The following is a 13,016-nucleotide window of genomic DNA, read 5'->3' on the forward strand; positions in this document are numbered from 1 at the left end:
CTGATAACTACCTTTCCCTACTGTGTTCACTTTCATCTCTAGCGGTTCTAATAAAGTTATTTGAAATTAAAGACAAGACAAGCTTAAAACTCCACCAAACTCAGAGAATCTCCTCAGCTTTTTCTTCAGAGTAATAATATCTCTGCAACAAGGTATATCTGTATCTGGATGAAGCAAGGCTGCCAATAGTCTAGTAAAAATGGAAATTTTTTCTTTCTTTCCAGAACTTAGGCATAAAACCCAGCTTTTGTATGCTGTCAAATTCATATTCCTGAAAAGAAAAAAGAACACAGAAAGAAATAAAGATTCATTTAGTTTTTTATTTAAAAATCAAGCATGTTGTTCTCCCAGTCTGTTTTAATTTTAGAAGCTGACATCATTCATGCATTTTAAATTATTAGGCTGATAATCACTTCCTTAAAATAATTTCAGCACTCAACTACAATAAAATATATTTCTTTCAAAGACCTCTTAGTTAAATGTGCTCAGTGCTACTTTCTGTATCATGCAGGTCAATTTAATTCAGCGCAGCTCTTTCTACCCAGCTAAACAATTGCTTTTCAGTCTCTGGAGAGCGTGGTGAAAGCCGCCAAGAATTCCCATCTACAGATGGCCTTGGACACTTGCTCGAGAAAACTTGACATCTGAAGTCCCACTCTTTATTAATCTCTTGTCAAAGAGTCAGTCAAGATTTCTGGGGAAAAAAGTCAATGTCATATAAATCATTATTAATTATTCAGTAATGAGGGAGATTAAAATGGAAGAATGAACCATTTTAAGACTGGTCATCCCGGCATCCAGGCTATGCAGGAAGCAGCCCCTCCCGTGATGGCTTCACCCTGCCATCTGCAGCCTGCATTTGTCTGTAACTCCTGGCTGGGTACCATTGTGTCTGATGGCATCAGTAGGAGTCACACAGGCCTGTGTTTGTGTGTCTCTCTCAGGTGCTGTGGTTTGCAGGTGGCCCCCACTCATTTGCCAAGAGGTGGGGTCCAGGGAAAGGTGATCAGGTCAGTGAGGATGCATGCTTCGCCTTGAAGGGATTAAGGCTGTTCTCTTGGGACCTTGGTTAATTCTCCACAAAGTAGGTTGCACCCACATGTGCTCACCCACTTTGCTCTGAGGCCGGTCCCTTTCCATTTCTGTACCATGTTGTGATATAGTGAAGGATGCCCTTGCTATAAGCTGATCTCACACTCAGTCTTCCAAACTAGGAGTTAATAAACCTCTTTTTAAAAATAAAGCATGTAGAATCAAGTATTTTATGATACTACCAGAAAATGGAGTAATACAGCCAGCATCCCACCGTGCCTTGGTTTTTTGTTTTTCCTGCCGTGTGTTTTTCTTGTGAGGGTGTCTTTTGTGCTTCTCCAAAACAGACACTCAAACAAGGCTTTGAGTGAAAGTAGTTTGAGTTTGAAAGGAGATTATAGAAATACCAGTGAAGAAGATGGGAAGTGAGACAGGGAGGGAGGAATCAACATGTTTGCAAGTTGCAAGTGTGGCTAGCTGGGGGACAGTGCTGTCGGGGACTCTGGGCTGTGATAAGGATCACATCTTGAAGTTGTCCCAGGCATGTACAAGCCGGGGTACATATCCACTAACTCTCGCTTGTCACTAACTGAGGGGCCAAGTGTACTCTTTCTGCAGACTGAGTTTCCCTTAAGGTTACCAACTGTCCTGGGGTTTCTGCCACTCATAGTAGTGACAACCTGCATGCCCAGTGTCTTGGCTCCAAGCCTTCAATTGTGGCCAGTAGGCTGTGAGTGATCTGGAGAAGTTACACACTCTCTACAGACCTATGTGGTGTGAATTAACAGATTCCTCGAGGTGCTCTAAGCTCCTGCAGGAATCCATGGGGGCTTTCCATATCCCTTAAGTCCTACTTGAAGACCCCTCACCATAGTCACCTATCACAGAGACAGCCCAGCAGCCCATGCTGCCCCTGGGGTCGGGGGCCCTGTCCTGGGCCTCCTGATCAGAATACAGTCAGTTGGGTGGGAATGGATGCACTATCTTAGGCAACCAATCCCCAAGCCGGTGGAAAACATTTTGTGGCTTGATTTGAAGGGACGAGGTGAGACAACCAGCGTGCCTCTTGCAGGGATCTGAGCTAAGAAGCAGGGACAGAGTGCTTGTGAATGATGGGAGTGGCTGCAGGAGGTCTGGAGGTAGAATGTAGCTGTAAAGAGAATGCTAGAGCCAAGGCTGGTGAAGTTGGGGATATTCAAATGCTTGAGCCAACCCTTGACTGGTTTTGATTGTTCCCAGGGTGTAGAACAGTGCTAAACACAGAGTAGGTACTTAGGAATGAGCCAGTGAAGGAACTGGTCACAGAAGCTGCAGTGATAGAGGGGCTGGAACTGTGAGTCATCACAGAGGAGGCCCTCAGAGGGAGAAATCAGAAGCAAAACTTGTCTGTGGTAGCCATGCTAATGGAGACATGGATCACTGGCCCATCATGTCCGTGGCTTAGGTCACAGTCTCAGATCATGGGTGCTGGCGCTTTCCATCTTAACACACCAGGAAGTAGCTGTGTGGAGAGATTAGCTTTCCTGGGAGGACACAGCGGAGCCAGGATCTGAACCAGGCTTGTAGGGAACAGGAAAAGGGGACATTACTAGAACCTCTGCAGTAAGTCCTAGTCTCCTGCCAGCCAAGGCAGCACACGGCGCATTACAGGAAAGGTAGAAAAATGAGACTGAGAAGAAGCTGAGCTTTGGGTCTGATCAGTGCTGCTCTGGGCAGCAAAGACGAAAGCCCCAGTTTACCGCACCTTTTATTCAGTACATCAGGAGAAACAAATGTAACAAATGACTTGCAGAGAGTTCAGTACATCCTGCATAAATAAGATGGTAACAGTCCAAGAACAATGAGGAACTGAGTAGATGTTTGTTCCTCCCAGGATGTTTTCAGCTCCCAGGGTGTTTCTTGTCCTGGAGAATCCCAGCATCACCGGATCATTGAGGTCTCAGTTGTGATCAGAGGCCAAAATGGAATCATGTCTCAGAATTCCATAGCTGGGCTGTAGGCAGGAGAACTAGGCTAACCAAATGATTTTTCCCTAAAATTATGTAGCATTGCTCCCGACACAGGCTGATGCCAGAATGTGGCTCTTGGTGCTATTTCACCTCTGTGAAGAGCCTGAAGCCTCCTTGGCCCTGAATTACCATGCCTGCACAGATTGTCTTTTGCTGCCTAAGAAATGCCTTAACATTTTAGTGGCTCAGAACAATGACACATTTATTCTGGCCATGAGTGGCAATTTGAGTAGGGCTTTGGGCTGAATTGTGCCCCCCAGGTAAATTTATGTTAAGGTGTTGCCCTATAATATCTCAGGCAGCATTTAGAGACAGGGTCTTTACAGAGGTGATTAAATTAAAAGGAAGCCATGTCAGAGAGCCCTAAGCCAATATGCCTGACAGCCGTCAAAGAATGGGAAATTTAGACACAGACAAAGATGCCATGGAGAAACATAGGGACAAGATGGCTATTTCAAGCCAAGGAGAGCATTCTAGAATGGATCTCTCCCATCTAGCCTCTTGGCAGGAACCAACTCACCAGACACCTTGATCTTGGATTTCTGGACTTCCAGCGAGACGTGTGAGGAGACCTATTTCTGTCGTCTAAGTGCCCAGTCTATAGCACTTTTCTGTGGCAGCCCTAGCTGACTGACACAGCGGAAGGGCTCCTTGCACTCCCCCTGCGCTACCTGTGAAGCTCAAAGCCCCTGGGCTTACACATCTGATGGGTATAGGGTGGACCTCAGCTGGGCCAGTTGGATGGAACCTCTAATGCAGTTGGAAGTCCCTGAACACGTTTCATGGGGTTGATTGTTTATTTCTGATGTCAGAATTTAATGCCTAAAGCAAAGATTGATGTAGATGTGGCATTTGATAGGGAATTGGACAAGTGAATTTTTCTATATAACGTCTAATATTAGTTCACTAAGGGTTTATTGTTGAAGATGAGTTGATGCAAAGGAGACAGCCTGACAGGGTCAGATGAATCTGGGTGTGTAGGAGACACACTGGGAGTGTAGGAGCATCCACTACCCCTTCCATCTTTTCTCCAACCTTTCTCACAACAGCATTCCAAGTTAGCAGGGTGGAGAGTTCCCTGAGCCTATCTGTGAATCTGTGCATGCTTCCCTCCCTAACCCAACTCTCCTTTCCTGACAGGAAGACTCCCAGGCACCATTGAGAAGTGAATCTTATTTATTCTCCCGTAGTGGGGGAGGAGGCACCTGCTCATGCCCACCAACCACTAGGAAACCCATTGCTCTCAAGAAGCATCACAGTTAGTGAGTGGTCAGCCCGGGCGCTGGGAACCGTACAGAATGCTTAGTATCACAGAACAGAGATGCAGCCTGGCAATGGGAAGCATCATTAGAGAGGCCTGTGTTGTACACATCAAGCATCATCTTTACCACAGAGATGCCGGGGAGGATGAATGTGAGAAGTCAGAGCATCCTAGGTGCTCAGTGGGCTTCAGACCCCACAGACCTATTTTCTGAATTCTCTTTCATCCAGGGTCAAGTCTAAGCCAGGTGCCTGGGGACTAGAGGTCTGGGGTAGAAAGGACAGGGAATTTACTACCAGGAGTAATACTTCCATCCCTTTGTATCTCTGTGTCCACGTTTGCAGATTCAGCCAACTGAGGATCATGGCCTGCTGGCCGTTTTTGTACTAAACATCCACAGACTGTTTTCCTTGTCATTGTTCCCTAAACAATACAGTGTAGCAACTGTTTATATAGCATTTACATTTATTAGGTGTTATATGTAATCTGGGAATGATTTAAAGTATATAGGAGGATTGTGTAGGTTATATGCAAATGCTCTGCCATTTTATTCAAGAGATTTGAGCATTCATGGATTTTGGTTTTGGAACAAATCCCTCATGGATACTGAGGAACAACTGTCATAAAAAGAAAAAAGAAAAAAAAAAAAGAAAAAAGAAATGTATTTGGCATCTTTAACTTCAGGTTATGGGTTTCCCAGCTAGTGACAGAAACTTGATCCAAATAATCAAAAAACGTGAATCAGATTTTTAGTTTCCTTCATTCTGATCTGAGAAACAAAGTGTATTTCCTCTTTTATTTTGAGGATGCATGAAGTAGGAAAGCCCATTTCACCAGGACAGACTCGCTTTCTGGGTGAGAACATGGCAGAGATTGGAGATGGAAGCAGATACTGAAAACTGGAAGGAATGAGCCAGATCAGGGGAGCCGTGTTCTTCCTCTCCAGGGGCACAAACCTCTTCCAATCCCTCTTTTCAGGAGCAGAATACACTGTGCAAGACGACTGTCAGAGGAGGTAGCATGAGCCACAGTGGGCCCATCAGATCCCCACCTAGGTGGGTTGGTGATCAAAAAAATATGGTTTGGAGTTGGTCATTTTGTGGGGATCATAAAGATGAATGACCTCTGGGGTCAGGATGCTGATGATCAGTGATTTCAGTTACACAAAACCAACTCTTGAGAATGTTTGTGGATCAAAGAGGGGCTAGGTATCAAGGGCATCTCAGAAGAATAATCATCCTCACAGAGATTTCTGGTCTCAGAAGGGATAATGTGTATGGTGGATTAATTACAGACACGGCCTTGATTTGTCCATACCTCTCTAGCTACGTGCACTCTGATAGTTCCCTTTATACAAACTCCAGGCTCAGTCATGCACCTTTCTCAGGCCAGTGGGAAAGTAACAGATATGATGTAAACTGAGCCACCAGAGCACCGAAACAGAGAGTTTTGACTACCTTGGAGTTTGTGATATCCTGCTGGGGTGCCCTGCAGTGAGCATGCTGCAGGGTAAGGCCCACATGGAGTGAGAAAAGCTGTCATACACCTGCCAGGGTCCAGCTGCCCTGGCAATGGGCACAGCAGGGAGTGTGCCCAGCCAAGAGCCCTGCATCTGGCCCAAATGGCACGACCTCCCCTGAGCTGGCCCAAGGTGATGTTCTTCAGGATAATGACTTAATAAATGACATTGTTTTAAGCCAGTATATTTTGGGATGGTTTGTTATATAGCAATATCTAAGTGATATAGCATCCATGTTTTTTGATATTTGCTATAAAAATGCTAAAAATAAGCTGGGCATAGTGGGACATGCCTGTAGTTCCAGCATTCTTGGAGGGTGAGGCAGGAGGATCTCAGGTCCAGCTTGGGGAATTTAGTGACTTAGGGAAACTCTGTCTCAAAATAAAAAAAAGGGCTGGGGATATAGTTCAGTGTGAAAGCCCTAGGTCTTATTCCCAGTGCCACACACACACACACACACACACACACACACACACACACACACACACACAAACAGAAATGGTAAAAACACATATTTTAAAGGACTTTACTTAATCCAGCCAGTGCTTACACATCTGAATAAATGGGGTGTAGAGGCAGAATGGGAAACCATTATTCACAGATAATCCAAAATTCTGTACTCTGTTGAAGAAGTTCTGGAAACAGGTATAAGTAAGGCTCACGACAATGTCAATGGACTCAATGTCACTGACACTTAAAAATGGTTACGATGGTAAAGCACATGTTATGTGCATTTTATCACAATCAAAAAATTATTATGTTACTAGTTTCAACTTCACTGTAGCCTGAATCAAGTTAAAAACACAAAGACTCCCACAGTTCTGACTGCACCACTGCTCCTTCACCACAGGTGCTAATGAGCCGGGAAAGGCGAGGGGAGCAGCTGGGGGGTGGGAGAGAAGCCCTGAGCTGGGCACCTGTATCAGGTTAATGAGTCTGCTAGCACCAGAGGTCCCTGGAGGTGAGCACTTTTCTCTCCTGCAGGTCTTTTGATCAGCTTGGATCCTAATCAGCCAGGACATACTGCTGGGGCTCCTCTGTTACACCAATCCAAGGCTTCCCTCTTAATACACTCCAAAGTAATAGGTGGCAAACTCTAATGAATGAATCTTGTTTTTGAAAAATAATGTGCACCCTGCCTACTTCTAAAAAAGAATTGGAGCTATGGAAAGTTCGTGATGGAAGAGACAGGAAAGGGGTGTCAGTGCCAGGGGCAGGTGCTTGTGAGTTTTGGGCCTTGTGGTATCTCACTGGCTTCGGGGGTCTCCTGTGGACAGCACCTGTGCACACCAGCAAGTGCCTCAGGAGGGACCCCAACCAGTACAAGACAGCGGACAGGGCCTGGCTTCCTTGACTGGAAGTGGGCAGCTGGCCCTGGTCTGTGACAGTCAATTGGAGATCTCCACTTGGCCTCAGAGATAACCTGGTAATGAACCCAGTTTATCTTAGCTTCCTTCCCTTCCTCCAAGCGCCTCCCAGGATCACTTACAAATAAACCACTTGCATGCATTCTGCATTTTAGGCCCTGGGTTGAGTAAGGTTACAGCAGAGTTATTACAACTGGTCTTCAGTTTCCAGTTGGGCTTCCTAGCTAGAAAGGTTAAGCAAAACACAGACCCCACTTTGCAGCAGATCCAGGTGCAAAACCATTAGTTATTAAAATCTTCTCTATAGCAGTGCCGCCAGCTGCCGGTGCAGTTTTGAACTGTTGTTCTGGGTTTTGAAAAGAATAATTGTCTTTTTACCCTTTCATACTTTCTCGCGCTCATGAATATTCTTGTTTCCTCTCCCTCTATGTCATGCTCTGCTCAAAGGCTCCCACTGCTAGAAGATGCTGCTAGTACTACATCCACATCTCCCAAGATACTTGTCACCTTCTCCTGTGGTCCCCATTTCACCTGGTCTTGAGGTGACAGAGGCTTTGTCTCTGGTGCCAAGAACCATGGATGTGACCCAAGTCTGAGTTCCCTATGAGATCCAGCTTAAGTTCTCCCCTGCAGCATTTTGCTTGAGACCACACCATTGCTTGGCTTTCTCTCTTCCTTGTCAGCTCCTCCTGTTCCTTCCCTGTTCTCTCTGGGAACACTTTTTCAAGAAGATGCTCACTTAGCAATCCCTGTCCATGTATGAATGGAGTGAAGTAAGCTTGCTTGCCCTTTGGGAACCCTGCAGGTTCTGGTCTCTGATATTCATGGATCCCTTGAGTCTCCTGGAGGGAGTGGAAAGCTCCTAGACTTGGCTCAGAGACACTGCTCCTATGGCTGCACTGGTGGCTCCATAGCAGATCCAGTCTTCAAAGACTCGGAACCTCACTCCTATGGCGGCCACAATCAGTGTTTCAGTGCATAGCTCTTAAACCTACAGTCTGTCCCGGAGCTGTGTTTCCCCACAGGCTCTCAAGAAGTCCCTCTGGGGTTCTTACAAACCCTAAACAGGACACGGCGCTCAGCACTGAGGCCCACACATCTGGATAGACATCGGTGCAGGGGAAGCTTCCAACACCACTGCTTTGGAAGCATAGCCATTTCCAAGCATGCTTTTCTCTCCAAGGGTCTCTGTGTATTTAGAAGGCTGGACAGCCTCTGTCTAGACCTCCTGGGAGGCACCCTTCCTCTTCAGAACTGACTCTCTGTTGGTCTCCCCCGGTCATACTTCCCACCTTTCTTAGTAAGCACCACAGTCCCTGCCCCCCAATTCACCAGTGCCTGGGCTTCTGTTTTGATGGTTTTCATAGCGTCTGAAAATTCAAATTCCCATGCAAAACATTTTATTTTGCTTGCTTGTTTTACCTATTTTCTCCCAAAGATATATAACTTTTTCCTTTTTGTTTATTTTTTTACAGAGGGATTTCTTGGGTGCTTTAAGCTGTTAAAGTGATACTGTAACAATATGCACTGAATATCTTCAAGAAGTAGGCACCGTGGATAATTTTCACACATGTGACTACTTAAAATGTTTTTCAAAGCACTCCTGTAACTACTTCTCAAAATAGGACCCCTGTTTTATGGTAATTCATTAGTATAGGTTACTTTAGGAATCAAACAAAATACACCCAAGGTTTACAGATGACATTCTATAAGGAAAAATTTAATAATAGCGAGTATAGGCTGAGACAATATGGATATTTGATTATTCAAAATATCTTATAGGAAATAAGAATCTTAACAGAGATTCAGACTGGTTTTTTAGAGCAGAACCTGAATGTGCCAGTGTGGAGAGAGGACAGCACATCCTTTCCTTCTACTCTGTGTTGCATTGGAGACCTCCCACTGCCGAGGTGGGGGAGATGGGTGGAGCTGTGTGATAGAATCTGGATCATAACACTTAAAACTGGATTTTAAAGGGCTTAAATAATAGTGATAAACATTGAACTGGTACTGTAGTTTGAATCCTAAATCAAAGACCCATGTGGAGAAGACCTGATCCCCAGAGTGGTCCCTGGGAGGGGGTCAACCCTGTAAGAGATGGAGCCTAGTTGGAGGTCTTAGGTTACTGGGGATGTGGACCAAAGGGGACTATGGGACATTGATCTCTTTCTCATTTGCTTTAAGTCCTGACCATGACTAAAGAACTTTTGACTCGGAAGCAATGGAGCTTGCCAATCATGGACTGAAACCTCTGAATCTGGGGGCCAAAATCAACCTTTTTTCTTATAAGTTGATAGTCTTGGGTATTTGGCATAGTAACAGAAAGTTGATGAACACTGTTGGCTAAAATTTAACTTATATGCATTGGACAAGGTGTACTCTGCATTCAGTAGTGCCTTATTTAAGCCAAAACTTTTTGGACTTAGCCAAATTTGGTATTTGGTTTCCTTCATGGATCTCTGAGACCAAGATTATGACTGGATAGGATCCACAGACAGTTTATCCACCATGAACATAAATTCATAGATAGTTAATTTAATAAAATTAGGACTCTTTCTTTTCAATTTTTCATTTTCCCTTTGTCAGATCAGACACAATAATCAAATTGGGATAGGGTTGTCTAAAGAATCTGAAATATTCTCTATGAATTTTTTTGAAATTCAGATGAAATCCTACACAGATATCTTTATTGGTATCCCTATTTTATAGATAAAGAGATCAGTAGTTGCAAGCAGTGAGGACCAGATTTAAATAAGCTGAAGACACATACATGTGTCCACCTGTTGCAGGAACTCTCCTCGCCACCTGTGCCATAGCGTGCACAAAGAGGGAATTGCTACCTGTGTGCTGGCACCAGAGCACCTTGATGCCACAGCTTGGCTCTGGCAGAAACCCATCATCTGTATCCATTCAACCATGAGTCATGTTGACTTACCACTGAAAGGGACTGAATGCAAATTATGCAGACACACACACACACATGCATGCACACATGCACACATATGCATAGACATACAGAGCTTGCCATGAACCACTGTGCTTGGTGGGGTGGGAAGCAGTGAGGTAGGGGTGGTCTCCAGGGAGGAAGAGGAGCCTGGTGTTCCATGGAAGTGCTGGCTGCCTTGGGATAGATGATGTTGTTGTGTACACAACTGACTCCCCAAGCTGGACCATCATCACATTACTACATGGACAGGGAGAGAGAGCTTCACTTAAAGCTGCACCTTTACCTATCTGGACTTTGCTTTTATTGAGAAACAAAACCAAGCACAGTCAACTCAAAACACATTGCTCAACTCTCAGTTCCAGTGCTTGATGGAGACCCTGGAGAGTTGGAGATGGAGCTGACTCCTGAGTTCTAGGGGCACACAGCCTTGTTAGAGAAAAATCCAGGCATTCATGTGTGTGTATGTGCATTGTTAAGGTAGGTCCCGAGGAACTTGTTAGAGAGGAAAATGTCCAAATTGTGCTCAGTCGCTGCTGTCAGCTACTGCATGCTGGTGGTTTCAGCATCTGGTCCAGGTGAGCTGGGCCGTCCATCCCCTCAGGGCCTCACCTGGTGTCTGAGGTTGCTGTGGGAGATGAAGGCAAGGATGGCATATCCAAGTGTGAGCTTTTTGCCTCCTTCTCCTGGAAGTGTCCCTGTGGCTATGTTCATATTTATTGGTTTGAAAAAGGAGGCTGGGAGATACTGGAAAACACATGGCTCATAAGAGAGTAATAGCTTCTCTGCCTCCAAAGGCCTGGCAGGTCCTGCAGGGATCAGCCTCTGGGTGTCACTGCTCCCACCCAAAGGAGTGATGGGCTTGTGGAGAAAAGAGTATCTTGGTGGCACCTTGAAGAAACAACGGACCTTGAAATGGAAGAAATGGGGAGGGAAAGGAGGAGACTTTAATCACAAATGCTTTCGGAAAAGGGGTGGAGAAAAGAGACAAGGACAGAGCAGGTTTGGACATTGGGAGAGGTTGGAGATAGTGGGTCTGGGTGGGAGATTAGGGTCAGGTCATGAAGGGTTTTGACTGTCATAGTCAAGTGTGGGTTTTGTTTTCCAGACAATGAAATCTGTTGGTGAATTTTACTCAGGGAAATAGTGTCCTAATTATCATCATTCTAGGGACCATGGGGTGTTGAGTGCATCCAGTGCATTCTAAGCACTATTCTGAGTGCTTTACCTGCAATATCTCATTTTTTCCCCTCATAATTCTCTGGGACAGGTACTTTTCTTATTCTTACTATTCTGAAGAAGTGGAAATTCAGAGAGGTGAAAGAACATTTCCAAGATTATACTACTAGCAGATAGTAGAGAAAACCCTATTTCCTCAAACCTAATTTAGAATTGAGGAGATTCTTTGCTATTGCTATCACTAAAAACTCAAATAAAAAGATGGCTCCCCGGGGATTTAGCTCAGTGGTTCTGCCGCCTGCCTCGCAAGCACAAGGTCCCGAGTTCGATCCCTGGTACCAAAAGAAAAAAACCCACAAGCAATTTCATATAAAAAAAAAAAAACCAGAAAAAATATCAGAGCAATCCAATGAATAACAGTGTGGTTTTCATGATGCAATAAATAAAAAGATGGCTCTGGCTCCATGCTAAAGAAAGACCAAGAGTCTGCACAAGACTTGTAAAATCAGATTAACATGTGTATGCTATTGACTTATATTGTAACCATAAACCAAGACACACTAGCTTACATGGACCCCAAGTCTGGACAAACAAAACAGACTACCTTGAGGGACAAAGGTAGAGAGTGAGTTTCAAAAGTACTTACTTGCCCAGGTGTCTTACCTTTGCTTTGGAAACAAGCCAAGCCATTTACAGTGCAGAGCTGACTCCATTTGCATGTGACTTTGCCTACTGAACTATGGCTTGTTTCTGCACACCTTTCTTTCATGTTAACAGGGAGGTTGGGAGCTGCCCTTCTGGAAGGATCAGAGGCTGTGGCCTGCATGTTCTGTGGGCTGCCACCCCTCTGGGATGTGATCATCCAAGATAAAAATGGTTTTTATGAGCTTTGGTGTTCAAATAGGAAACTGCATGTAAGCAGCAGTTCTGAAAAGGAGAGCATGACTTGATTTGGCATAGGCATTGGAAAAGCTATGATCTGAAGCAGGGCAGGAAGGGTGCAGGAGTTTGGGAAGCAACCTCGGGATACCTGGTTCTTCACCTGATGGACTGTAGCACCTGTGGCACCTGCTGTGGCCCCTAACAGTGCTATAGAGTGGCACGTGTGCTTCATGTGTCTTCCAGCACCTCCTTGGTTCACACAAATGAGGTACCCACAGGGCTTGTTGGCCAGATGCTGTGAACACTGGAGGTTCTGATGGCTAAGTGCTTTCCTGGATGTCCAGCAGCCAGCCTTGGAGAGAGGGACATACTTGCTTCTTAACAATGCACCCCATTATTGGTCTGGGAGGAGCAGAGTACATCATTGCTGAAGTCAGCTGCAAAGTGGCTTTTTGGTCCTTAGTCCCTTTGTGCTGCCAAGGCAGGGGAAACACATGGCTGTCCCATATATTACTGTCAAATGTTCAATCAAATGTAATGTGACTTTAATCAAGTATAATGCAGAAAAGTACACAAATCAGTAGTTTTTCTGAAGGCAAATGCCACACTGTAACCGGCACCAGAGCATGAGTAGCCTAAAGAAACAGCCTCTTGTGTCTTCTTCCAGTCCACACTTCCACCAAAGGAGCTTCCATCTCAGCATCTCTCACCTCACACCAGATTTACCTGCCTCTGAATTTGTAGAAATGAAATTCTTTATGTATGTACTTTTTCACATTTGCTTCTTTTACTCAACACTGTGTTTGTGAGGTTCATCCATGCC

This window comes from Heterocephalus glaber, unplaced genomic scaffold (genome assembly GCF_053883595.1).
Source record: "Heterocephalus glaber isolate CG9 unplaced genomic scaffold, H.glaber_assembly_v1.0 deba00001532, whole genome shotgun sequence".
Lineage (NCBI taxonomy): Eukaryota > Metazoa > Chordata > Mammalia > Rodentia > Bathyergidae > Heterocephalus > Heterocephalus glaber.